Raw genomic sequence first — 12122 nt, forward strand, 5'->3', positions numbered from 1 at the left:
TCAGGCCCTGCAATAGGGTTGCTCACCTGCCTGGCTCCACCTGGCAGCTTTATCTTGGAGCAGGAGGGTTCGTGTGATGGGCAACCTTCGACCTCTTGTTCCCCAGTTGGAAACAAGGCCTCACCACATCAGGTGCCGAGCAAAAAGACAACTTGTGCCACAAACCGCTTGCGATCCAGTGTGTTCCCAAGGCAGTGGCCAATATTTACTTCCTGTTATGATTAGCTGCAATTGGATACTGAAAACAGACAAGTGCATCAGCACTCCTTAAAATTAGTGGGCAATAAACAAAATGAATGAGTGCTGATTCTTCCTTATTGACGTGTCTGTACCTGTTCTGTGCATGCTGTTCCTGCCTTCTGCTCCAAGAGGAACGTGGCTCCTGTGCCACCCTAAGCTGTAAGAGGACATAGAACTCTACACAGCAGCAGTCTCTGAATATATTCTGCCAGAGAACACTAGTGTTGTTGCTAGAAACAGCAGGGTTGGAGCAATATTCAAGTCTTTCCACAGACCTGCCACTGCCTTCCAGCAGTGCTTCCAGCAATTCACTCAGCCAACTGCATTTATTTCCCCCTCCCCAACTGACACGTTCCATGCATGAAGCCAGAGCACCCAGTTCATGGCTACCCTTGTGCAGGAAACAGTTCCCTGCTGGATTATCCTCTGTGCATATGGATCCACGCTCCCACGCAAGACTGAGCCTTTTGCCAAGGTCTCATGTCAGTGACTGGCAGGGAGAAGAGGCTGCTGGGTGGTCCTACCCCTAAATTACTTGCTGACTGCTTCCCTAGGGACCATGGCAACTGTGGCACAGACAAGAGAATCCCTTAGGACAGCACCGAATTGGGCCACAGCCAGCCACTTGCAGGAGAGGAAAATGGGAGATGTCCTTGTGTTGGCATGGGGATAAGGTGCCATCCCTGTTCTGTTGGGGCCAGAACCATCTCTTGTCTCAACAATCTCTAAATTAAGGGCTACTATCCATGTGAAGAAAAGGAAATAAAAGGAAGCAGTAGCAATAAGAAGAGACCAGGCATTTATCCCTGGCTCACTTGCTCTTAATGGAGATAACAATACCTCACTCCCTGACAGCAAAGCAGGGAGACTTAACGCATGGAAGTCTGCCAAGTAAATTGAGATCTTTGTACAAAAGGCACTTTCGACATGCACAACTCCTGACTTACTAAAGCAAAACAAAAACCATTCACCTTGAGGAGTGTTTAGAAACAAGGAGCCACAGCTCCCCGTGGCACAACGCTCCGCAGGATTATTTAAGCTTGCACGCATCCAGACAGCAATGCTCAACTAGTTTAAGTACCTAAAACATAAGGTGGAAAAGAGCGAAGACGCAGGACTGCTCGGCCTCTTCCACACAATTTTCCAGGCATTCTCCAGGGCCCCGCTCTCCTCCCTCTGAGCAGCGTCTGAGTTTCAAACAAGGCATTGCATTGTGACCTTATCACACACTTACATCTCGTACAACCGCACGCGCGAGGGAGGAAGGGCTGCGCGTAAGTGGCCTATTTAGAAAGGTCCCAGAATACTTTCTTTTTGTGCAATTTTCTTCTCACTTCCCCATCCCCGCCTCCTTCTGAAGTGGCAGGTAACCTGAGCAAGAGCAGCGTGTGAATTGATTTGGAGGCGATCAGCCCTGGCCCAGCTGCCGTGGCATTGATCGCCTCGGCATCGATCCGCGCGCCATTCCCGCTCAGCGCACCTGCCAGCTCCCAGGGAGAGGGAACAATGAAGTGAAAAGAGAGTTATGTATTTGTGGTAGACACTTTCACCTCTCTCCACATCCCCCCCCCTCCCCCCTTGGGAGAAGTTGAGGGACCTGGGCTGATTTCAGTGCTACTTTTAAGCAAGTGTTAGGAGACAAGTCAGCACAAAAAAAAAAGAGAACAGCAGGGATGCCCCCCCTTCCCCCAACAACCCTTTGACAAGAACCACCTAGAAAGTAAATTAAACTAATATTTGTGCCTCTAACAGAGGCAGAGGTACAACAGGATGGAGTTTTGGCTGGTATATAAATCTTTTACAGTACTATGCTCATGTGCACCAGCCATGGAGAATACAGTTTTCTGTTTACTTACACCTCATCTACAAGAGGTACTAGACTACTCCAACACTTCAGTGTTTCACAAGTATCCACTATAACCAGTGGCAACAACAATATTTCTCTCATGTCACACATCCAATTCCCTACCATTGGATAACTGAAACATAATCCCTTTCTATTATCCTTTTCCCCCCACAAACATAAAACAGCATTTGAATTGATTCCCTAGCCTTCATTCTTCAAACCCCACACAGACTCCACCAATGTATTTCCAAAAACGGCTACAGAACTCAACTCCCATTATCAGCAGTGACTCTCAGAAGACCTGGTTTCTTACATTAGTTTTAAAAAGGGGGTGTTAGGCTACTAAGTCAACTGGAATGCACTGCACGTGACACTGAGCTGGATAGGAAGAGCCAGATACCAGAGGACAGAAACAATCTCAAAGCAAATGGATGCATAAATAAGGGAAAGCACCATTCTATTACACAAGATGCTTCAAAAGCAAACTTAGAAAATTCCTAATCTGCAGACTGCTGGAAGTAGGAAATTATAATCCAGGCAGTGTCACACCCTGTATGTCACATTTTATCTTTTCTCCTTTATGTATCTACTATTGGTCACCCTCAGAGACAGAAATGTTGTATTAGAAGGGGGTTTGGTTTGACACTGTAGAAACACTCCTATGCTCTTGCCTGCTGGGAAATTTAATTTTCACAACATGTGTGAAATAGGTGTTATTTTCCCTTCCTGAAGAGTTTGGAGAAACAGGCAGAGTAATTAAAGGTTACACTTGCAGATACCATCACTATTATAGTTATTACACAATACAGTCATGGTTATTACAGTCACCACAGAGTTGTGTTGCTCTGGTTTCGGTTTTACCATCTAAGAGACACCTGCTTTCTAATTTCCAGGTACACTACAGGCTTCCAGTGAAATTTGGGTCTGAGTGGCCATCTTTTGAAGAGTGCTGGGTAACTTTTTGCTCTGTTATCCTATTTTCAGACAAAGAACTCAGTTTTGCCTTCCAGCACTTTGCCAAACAAAACAACCTGGCACCATAAAGTGACCAGCAGTTTACAGGCCCTCCTGTGTGACAGAACCTGCTGAATGGAGAGAAACTTTAAAAACTGCAGAGCTATCAGAGTTCTGCAAAGGCCCTGCCCTCAGGAACCCAAGACATCTATGAGTATTTTTCTCTCCCATTTACAGGGATTTAGATAATACAGGGGATTTAGATAGTGAGGTGAGGTATCCATACCTACACACAGTTGTCCACGTTTAGTCAAGTGACTCCCACCCTTTTATGCACTTCTAAAGTAATTGGTTTCAGAGAATAGAACATTCATCATTTATTTCCAGGTAACATGTCACAATAACCCTTCTCTCTGCCCACCTTCTCCCTTCAGGCACTTCTTGATCCTTCCCACCCCACGCAGATTCCGGAGGTAACCTTCCTCGCCTTTTGCCCCAGACATTTTACTCCGTGCTTTCAATTCCTCTGACAACCCCCACTGTGTCACCACATCACCTTCAGATGTCTTGGTCTGAGCTTCCAGCTTCCCCATCCTGCTTTTTTTCATCCTCATTTCCCACCATCCAGCCCCAGCACCCCCAGCTCTGCTACTAAACCATCATCAGTCTCGTGCACAAATGGCCCCACACACCCAAAAGTCCCCTCCCACCTTCACCCCCTCCATAAACTGACCCTCAAGTTCCTGTTTTTCCCCCACAACATAACACAGGGTTCATTGCTTTTGTGACATCCATGAGAAACTGATAACAAAGCTCATAATGAAGATGTTATTGACTATTTAGGTACAATTAGTCTGTATTACACAAAGTTGATCAACAGCAGGTAAAACAAAGAGCAACTGGACACAGTGGTGATTCAGGTCTGTTTTTCCTGAGCTAGGAAACAAAACTGTGCTAAATATATATCACCTGAAAAATTAAGCTTTTCAAGAAAAATACATCTGGACACCAAAGACATCTGAGGTGACTCCACAAGGGTTTAAATAATTTTGAAAATCTATTACAGCAACTATTTTTTGAAGAGAAAAAATAAAAGGAAAAAAGGCACTTCAGGTACAACCTTTACTCTAGGTTGTATGCCATTTATGCCTACTGGATTGAGTTGCAGACACATGTAGTAGGAATGAATAAATTCTTAAAGTCAGCTTCTAAAAAATAGATTGCAAAGTCATGATTTCAGCTTTCCTCAGTTCCAGTGGATTGCCAGCTATCCCCTGGGTTTTTACTGAAATTTGGAGAAGAACTTTGTGAAGAATATCTGACCTGAAGACAAAGGAGACTTCAGAGGAGGCTGGAAGACAAAGAGCATTTTGAAGATGGATTCTGATAGAAAATCCCTGAAGGCAGCCAGCCCAAAAGGTGAAGTGTGGTCAGTATTTCTCTCCACAACAGGATGCTGCTGCTTGCACCAACTGGCACACAACTTCCTTTATCCTGATGGCTGCTGGATGCTGAGACAGATGCATATTTAATGTTTTCCTCAGTCCAGCATACTAATACTATGCCTTACTCCACCTTTTGCTAGAAGTTCAGCGGAGTACACACCTAGAAATGCTAAACTCCCACCTGAATCCAGGTTCAGAAGTACAACCCCAGTCCTGCTGCAAACACAGCAATATTAAAAACATTCAGCCACACCACATTTAAAATTGTGTGGCTTCTGCACTGACACATTGGAGAGAAGGAGCACCACTGAGCACTGACCAAGTGTCAAGTTAAGTAGCTCTGCACAAACTTCTTCCACAGTTCATATTAGGCCTGGTGTTTTGGTGTATTTTAGGTGCTCTACAGAACAGTTACTTACAGAATCAAGGTTCCAAGAAATGCACTATATCACAAACTTTTGTTTCCTGCCTGAGAAAAGAGTTTGTCCTTCCAAAATGAAAACGTAACTATAACGTTCTGAGCTTTTAACTGCAGAACAGAGAACAATCCATTTACAAATAATCCATCCCAGCAAATACAGTTGCTTTGAATTCTGTGCAGAATAGAGTTCAGTGTGAAATACATCAATTCTATCAAACAAAAAAAAAAAAGCAAATATAGCTGGGGGAATCACGATGGGTTGTGAAATGGAGGGAACCTGCTCTGCCCTTTGGGATAAGTAAATTTTCATCAATCTCCCCCTTCACTCTGGTCATCTCTAGAGGGAAGTAGATTGAGGTGAGATAGTAATCTCCAAAATTAGAAGCTTTTTGCACACTCCTGTTGTCATGAGAAGGGAGAATACTTTGAGAAATCTCGCTCACAGATCAAGCTGAGTTGGAACACACCAGGACATCAGATAGAAAGTCCTAAGTCCCTCTACTGCTTCTATGTTTGCTTGTCTTCCTATGCTATTTGTAAAACTACTGTGCAGATAATCTCCTGGAAAACAGCTTGAAGCAGATAGTTGCAGGGAGAGGAAGTGATCTCTCCCTTTTTTCTTTAACAGTCCAACTGTCCAACACAGCAATATCTTCCTCCCTTCTGATGTGCTGCTTTTGTTCAGCAGCTGGGGCATTATTGCCCTTGGCCCACAGAGAGGGAACCCAGAGAGGCCATCCCACCACAGCTTTGCATTAGGAAGGGACATTCATTCCTTTCAGCTATTCCTGTGAAGGGATAAGGATGAGCAGTGTGGAAACAAGGCACTTTTGGACCAACAGTTGTATCTGCATATAAAGGGTTATATCTTAAATTATTTGGATATAAAAAAAATCACACTACATTTAAACTTTCATGCTCTCTCTCATTGATGCACGCATACAAGCCTAAGGTAACATTTTTGAGATGAGTTAACTAATAGAAGACACTAAATTATGCTTGAGAAGCTTATTTTATACTGTAGGTAATTAAGGAGCATTCACAATTTCTTTGTATCTTCTTCAGTTTACCTCAGCTTTTGTGGGATATGGGCCACTTCATTAAAGGTTCACTGCAAGTATAAAGTATTTCATACACAGAGAAGAGGTCACAGAGTATCTGTGCACTGCTCCACCTCCTGAAGTCCACATAATTATGAATTATTCAGTTTGTGAAATCTATGTCACAGAAATTACATGCTGCTGCTTCTGCTGCTTAAATTGACTGGTGTAACTCTGATAAGGATCTAATTGAAATTGTTGCTTAAGGTTATCTAGATGTTTCATGTGCTGTGTCAAACCATGGCTTGTGAGCTCACCTTGTATGATACATACCAATCCTATTAGTAAACCTGGCCTTGCATCCTTGCATTTTATACCTATGACCCAAACAATTTTCCATCTGCAAATCCAAGCAACAAAAGTCAGACATACATACTACTTAAGCAGGTCATTATTCTGTTTTCTAAATATTCTCTAGGAAGAATAAAGGTTTTGAAAGCTGGACATCAGAAAGGGGTATTCAGATTTAACATAACTGACATAGAAGACTTGTTTCTTGTAGGCAAAGGTTTAAGCCAAAGATTTTGGAAGTTGCTTTAGAAACCCTGCATGGGGAAGCAGCTCTAAGCATCTGAAAAACATTCACTTCCTTCTGGATCTCCTTTTTTTTCCTCTCCATTCGTCCTTCATTATCTTCTAAGTCACAGAAAGGGAAAGGGTTGAGATTTTGGAACAGACAGGGATGTATATCCCCGAAAATTCTCTGTAATTAATGACTGAAAGGGAGCAACTGCCCAAATTACAGAATCTGACACAGGTTTGTCTTTGCTCAGTACAGTAGTTTGATCTCAAAGAGGCTGGCAGTCAGTAGAGTCAAATGTGTGGAGCCAGGAGAAGGATGGAATAAGAAGACCACAAAGTTAATCTCTAATCTAATCTAGGAATGACACCAGCAGAGATAAAAGTCCCACTTGACTAAACCTCAAGCTCTTCTGTCAACAAGACCAAAAGAGCATTAACTACCACCACCAAAAAGTATAGGAGAATAAAAGGGCTGAGAGACCATAAATTTAAGCCCATGTACCACTGATGTGCTAAATTCAAAGGCAGGAGCTCCATTCTTCCTAACTGGTATATTTTTTTTGAGCCTGAAGAGCATATCCCAGTCCTATGGTGTTTGAAGTTTTTTCTGGTTTTTGTCTGTGAAAAAGAATCTTGTATATTTTCCTCCAGAACAGAGCTGTAATAAAGCTCTAAACAGAGAGGAAATAGGATTATCACTAAAATAGCAAATGCACTGAGGTGTCTTTGCAAACTCCTTCCACCAACATCAGCAGCAGTGCTGTTGTAGACCAAAGAAAGGATTATTTCACATGTACACATTACCCCATAGGTCAAAGAGCACAACTAGATCTTCTGCACCAGAGTCCTTTTAACTCACTAATTTAGGCAGACCCTGCATTACTAAAAGCCCTTGATAATCTCAGAAACCAAGTAAACCAAACTTGTTTCGGGAAAACAAACCATAAATACCTATGTTTCCAAGTTCGAGTTTGAGACCTGCCTGATGAAAATTGTTCCACAGTTTTGCTGTCAGTGACACCTGCAAATGGAATGAGGGATGTGCATCACACAAATTCCATCCTGCTCTGCCACTGAGAGGTCTGTACATGCTCAGACTGAGGGAGGAATGTTTTACATCTGCATAGCTGAGCAGAAAAACTAAAGAAACTCTAGAACTGCTTGAAGCAACTAAGGAAATAGGCTGATACTGATTTTGCAGGTTGGTTTTCTTTAAAAGTTCGTGTTTCTTGGCAAACATAACAAGGAAAAATAGAAAGAAAACACATTAAACTGAATTCTATTTTTCTTGTTGGAATTTAAACCTAGAAAGTACTAGAAAAAAAGTGAAGGGCTGATCTCAGCATTCCAAAAATTCAGAAGTGGGAGAAAGGAGTGCAGGAAGGGGTGAAATGTAGGTCAGAGGATGGTATCTGAAAAGCACACGGGAAAAGCCTAAGTTTCAAAGTGTTTATAACCTACCAGCTGAAAGTGAGGCCTGTATCAAAAAAGCTCTAAAAGCAGATGGTATGAGAAACCAAGACTGCAGATAACAAGATCACTACTAAATCACAATCTAACAACTGTGGATCTTAAAATACTTATCAAGGCTGCCTGTATGGGGAGTGTTTCAGCGGAGTTTGACAGTGATGGAGACACTGGTGCTCACCACACTCCCCCAAAACCTTGTAAGGCCATGCCAGGCTTCAGTTCAAGGGCCTCCAGCTCTCAGTCCATTAGTGCTCTTCCCCCATGGACTCTATGTCCAGGATGGAACCTCAGTCCAGAGGAAACCAAAGTGAAATATCAGCCTGTTAAAAACCCTTCTCAGAGCTCAGGTATCCACCAGCAAGTCCATCTGCCTTCATCCCCAAGTGCAAAACTTCTCATTTTCTTCCTTATCTTTCCGTCTTGTATTTTTTTTGCCGGGGCAACTCAGCACGTTGCAGTAACGTGTCCACGTGTCCCTGACCTTCTCCTGTTTGCTGCTTCTTTTTGTAAACTCTGCCTCCTTTTTTTTGTTCACCCTCTGGTTCCTGCTGTCATTAAGGCCTGTCTCCACAGCACCACTCCAGTGGCACCAGCAGAGATAAGCTGTATCAGCAAATATGACCAAGGATGGATAACAGTAAAGATAGTTTTATGGCTGGAGAGTTCTATAAACAGCATATGTCATAACTGTATTATAGAGATGGACTTTAATGGGTTCACCTTCACCCCATTTAACTGCTCAATTACATCACTAGTCAACAGCAAGATAACCATTATCATGTGGCCATAACAGCCCAGGGGTTTTTTATTTTTTTACAGTTACGCTGGAACAACTCATTTGCAGAACAGGACTTTGATTTGAGCCCCATTACTACCCTTCAGGAGTCAAATTCAAAGTAAAGTTTATGTTTTCCAGCTTCCTCTATAACCAGGGATCACTACTACTGTGCTTCTGGAAAATTTGTCTGCTTTTACCTCCTATTTCCAAACAGGTGTAACTGTCACTTAAATAATGTTAATTAAGATGGATCCATTGTGATTGCAGGGTACTTTTTGTCTAAGCTTGATAAATTTATCACAGACAGCCTTAACAATACATAACGAGTTATATCTGCACTTTCTGCAAGTCTATGCAATTAATTTTCTATTTGTGAAAGGAAATGGAAAATGAAATATTGTGCCCTTTCTAATGCAGAGGCAGATGTAATGAATGGCTTTGGCAAACAGTTGTCAAAGTATGTTAACTAGCATCTACAAATCTTTTCCTTCCCCAACAATAGTTTCAGGGCCCAGGATAATTCACTTCCCTTTTTTGTCACACTGATATGACATACTGAATCCACTGTATCTAGATAAAAGGAACATAATTGAATTTAAGTTGCAAAGCAATTGTCTTCATTTTTTTTTTTTTTAGCCACTGGCTTGAGAGATCCCAATTGCAGATTAAAAATCCACAGAGCTGTTTCTTTTCAGTGTTCCCATTGGAGAATGATGCTCTGTCACCAGAAATCTGACTGGCAAACACTCGAACAGAGGACTCCCAAGTTTTGGAAGGGGCTTCCAACACACTCTGATCACTCTGCTTCCAAAAGGAACAATCACTGTACCCTGCACCTCTTGTCAGCACCCATTCCTTGTGTGGGGATGGGAATATTGGCACCCTTTCCATCTGGACTTTGAAATGGACTTCAACACCTTTAAAAGCATTAATTATACTGTCAGAAAATATCTGTAAGACTCTTGCAAGCAGAGCATCCCCATCCTGCTTCCAGACTGTCAGACAGTTTGCTGCAGCTCTCCAGTATTCCAATAATGCAAATAGTGATATCCATAGGGCAGACATAAAGAGCTTGCCTTCTGCTGTCTTCAAAACACGGGGAGTTATTCACCAAAACCCACACGGGTTTAATTCTTTTAGTTTGCCAACTTTAAGTTCCAAAAGGTTAAGAAACCCTAAAATGAAGATTACCGGTAATTCCTTGAGTTGGGCCCTTTGGGGCACTCCAAACCAATCTTTAATGACATGACCACATCCCATTCTACCCCTACCATCAGATTCCTCTCTGGGGAAGCAGAGTATGGTTTCAAAGCTTTAGGTACTTTCATCCTTTTACACAAATAAGGTCAGTTAATGCTGCCCTGAACACAAGCCCATAACCTGAATTTGTGACAGGGCTGCTCTATGTTAGGCAACCTGTAGTAACAGTATAGCAAAATTAAAGTGTTTAATTTTTTTTACAAAATCATCATTGTTTATATTTTACATCCCCTTAGGAAGTAATCAGGTAGTTACAGTGGCAAGGAGGACTCAAAACATGTAACCATTTAATTGAACTTGCATCATACTTGCTATTAACACGAAGTCTGAAATTAAGTTCTCCAAGTTGACTCTGGCTTTTCCTCCTTTTGGAGGCCTTGCAACTCTCCTAATACTCTTAAAATAATTGCTTTTAACTTGCAAGCTTTAACTTCGTACCTAGTGTGATGCAAACCAGCAAGGTTAAGTGATTTGTGAAGCCTGAAATAGTTTAACAGTCAAGGACAACCAGGAACAAAAAGAAAGCAACACCAAGCAGCTTGTGAGTCATCAGTGAACAAGAACTCCAAAGAAGAAAGCAACAGTGCATCCACTAAAGCAAAATTACAGTAATTGTAGTATCATCACACCATTCAATCTCCAAGTAGACTAAGAAGAAAGAACACCTGGTTGAAAAACTCATAGCACAGAAGCCACTGTTTGACCTAAAGAAGGCATGAATACAACAGCACCCTCCATGAGAAAAGTCTTATAGGTTCTTCAAAGCCTCCTGATTTTGCCATGTTCAGCACTGCAACACCCCAGGAACATGGGACTGCCTGGATACAACCTGTTCCACAAGGACAGAGGTGCACCTAAATAGGGGAGGCACCAGAACTGGTCAGGCACAAAACACACAGGCACTGGTGGCATTTCAGCATCTTGCCTGTCTTCGCACAGAGATGGCCTCCCACAATCAACAGCATCCAGCAAGGGCTTCCTTCCAGCAGCAGAGCAGTGCAGCATTCTGAATAATTTCCTCAGGCAGGGAAAAAAGTAGTGAGGGAGAGTCCCTGGAGTAATCAGCTACCTACTGATTGAGTACTCCCTTAGGAAATTCACATTCCTCATCTGCTCAGTTTGAGTTTCAATACATTCAACAAACTTCAGTCCTCTGGAACACCTTAACCATGTGAGAGGACTTGGTGTTTTGGACAGTTCTCAGTCTCCTCCATCAAGTCCCATCTCCACACTGTGTAAGTGCCAAACTATACACAGAGATACAGGAGAAGCACATGCTTTCTAGGCCAACAGTAAGGGCCTGTACAGATCAAAGTTTGGGTCCCTAAAAATTTTAGAGAGCATATCAGCCATGGTTTTGCAAGTGGGAAGTGGAATATAAGCACCTTTGAAGATATCACTACCCATACACACTCAAAAGCCCCAAGCTCAGAAAGGACTGACATCTCTCTCATATAACCAAAATGTTTCTGAAACGCTTGATGTCTCCCAGGCATGTTACACCTGAAAACTAGAACAACCTTGCCAAAACAGCACCTGATTCGCCAAGTAACCATCACATTAGACAAAAATAATGGGAGCAATAAAATGAATGCTGAAGGCATCATTGCTAAAGCCACAGAATCTACTTGGGTAAGCAGCATGAGACTACTGAAAAGCCAGGTAACTGTTTTGGGTCCTCCTTGCCACTTGATTCCTTCCTAGAGGCAGGTAATGGCACTTTTATATAAGCACAGAAGTTGTGCAAAGCATTTGAAAAACATTCATCAAGAAATACTCCCTGACTTGGCAGGAGCAGACACACTCTCAGTGCTCCTTGCCAAAGACTCAGGCACGAGGCATCATGGAAGAATAACAGTTACCTCAGTGCACAGTGGGCACCAGCAGATGCCAAGGAATGCCATGTGGGACCCAGCCTGCCACAAAGGAATATTAATGTCATCAGCAAAAGCAGTCAGCAGGACTTCTGAAACCCAGAATCAAAACCATTCTGGGGTATGGGCACAGGAGACAGCATGGCAGAAGAGGTGGCAGAGCACAGCTGTATCTTCAGGTGTTTGCCAGAAAGCACCAACAGGGGAAAGTT

The 12122-nt window shown here is 42.6% G+C and overlaps 1 protein-coding gene and 1 long non-coding RNA gene across 5 annotated transcripts in view; one reads left to right on the plus strand and one right to left on the minus strand.

The window, feature by feature from the left end:
- BCL11A (BCL11A, BAF complex component) overlaps window positions 1-12122 on the minus strand; it is a 130165-nt gene that overhangs the window by 101086 nt on the left and 16957 nt on the right. The gene's annotated exons all lie outside the window — the stretch shown is intronic.
- Window positions 3462-5070, plus strand: LOC113952114. Its single transcript, XR_003529398.1, has 3 exons — window positions 3462-3513; window positions 4291-4459; window positions 4881-5070. It is a non-coding gene; the product is annotated as an uncharacterized LOC113952114 (long non-coding RNA).

Source organism: Corapipo altera, unplaced genomic scaffold, assembly GCF_003945725.1.
Source record: "Corapipo altera isolate COAL_440 unplaced genomic scaffold, ASM394572v1 70, whole genome shotgun sequence".
Taxonomy (NCBI): Eukaryota; Metazoa; Chordata; class Aves; order Passeriformes; family Pipridae; genus Corapipo; species Corapipo altera.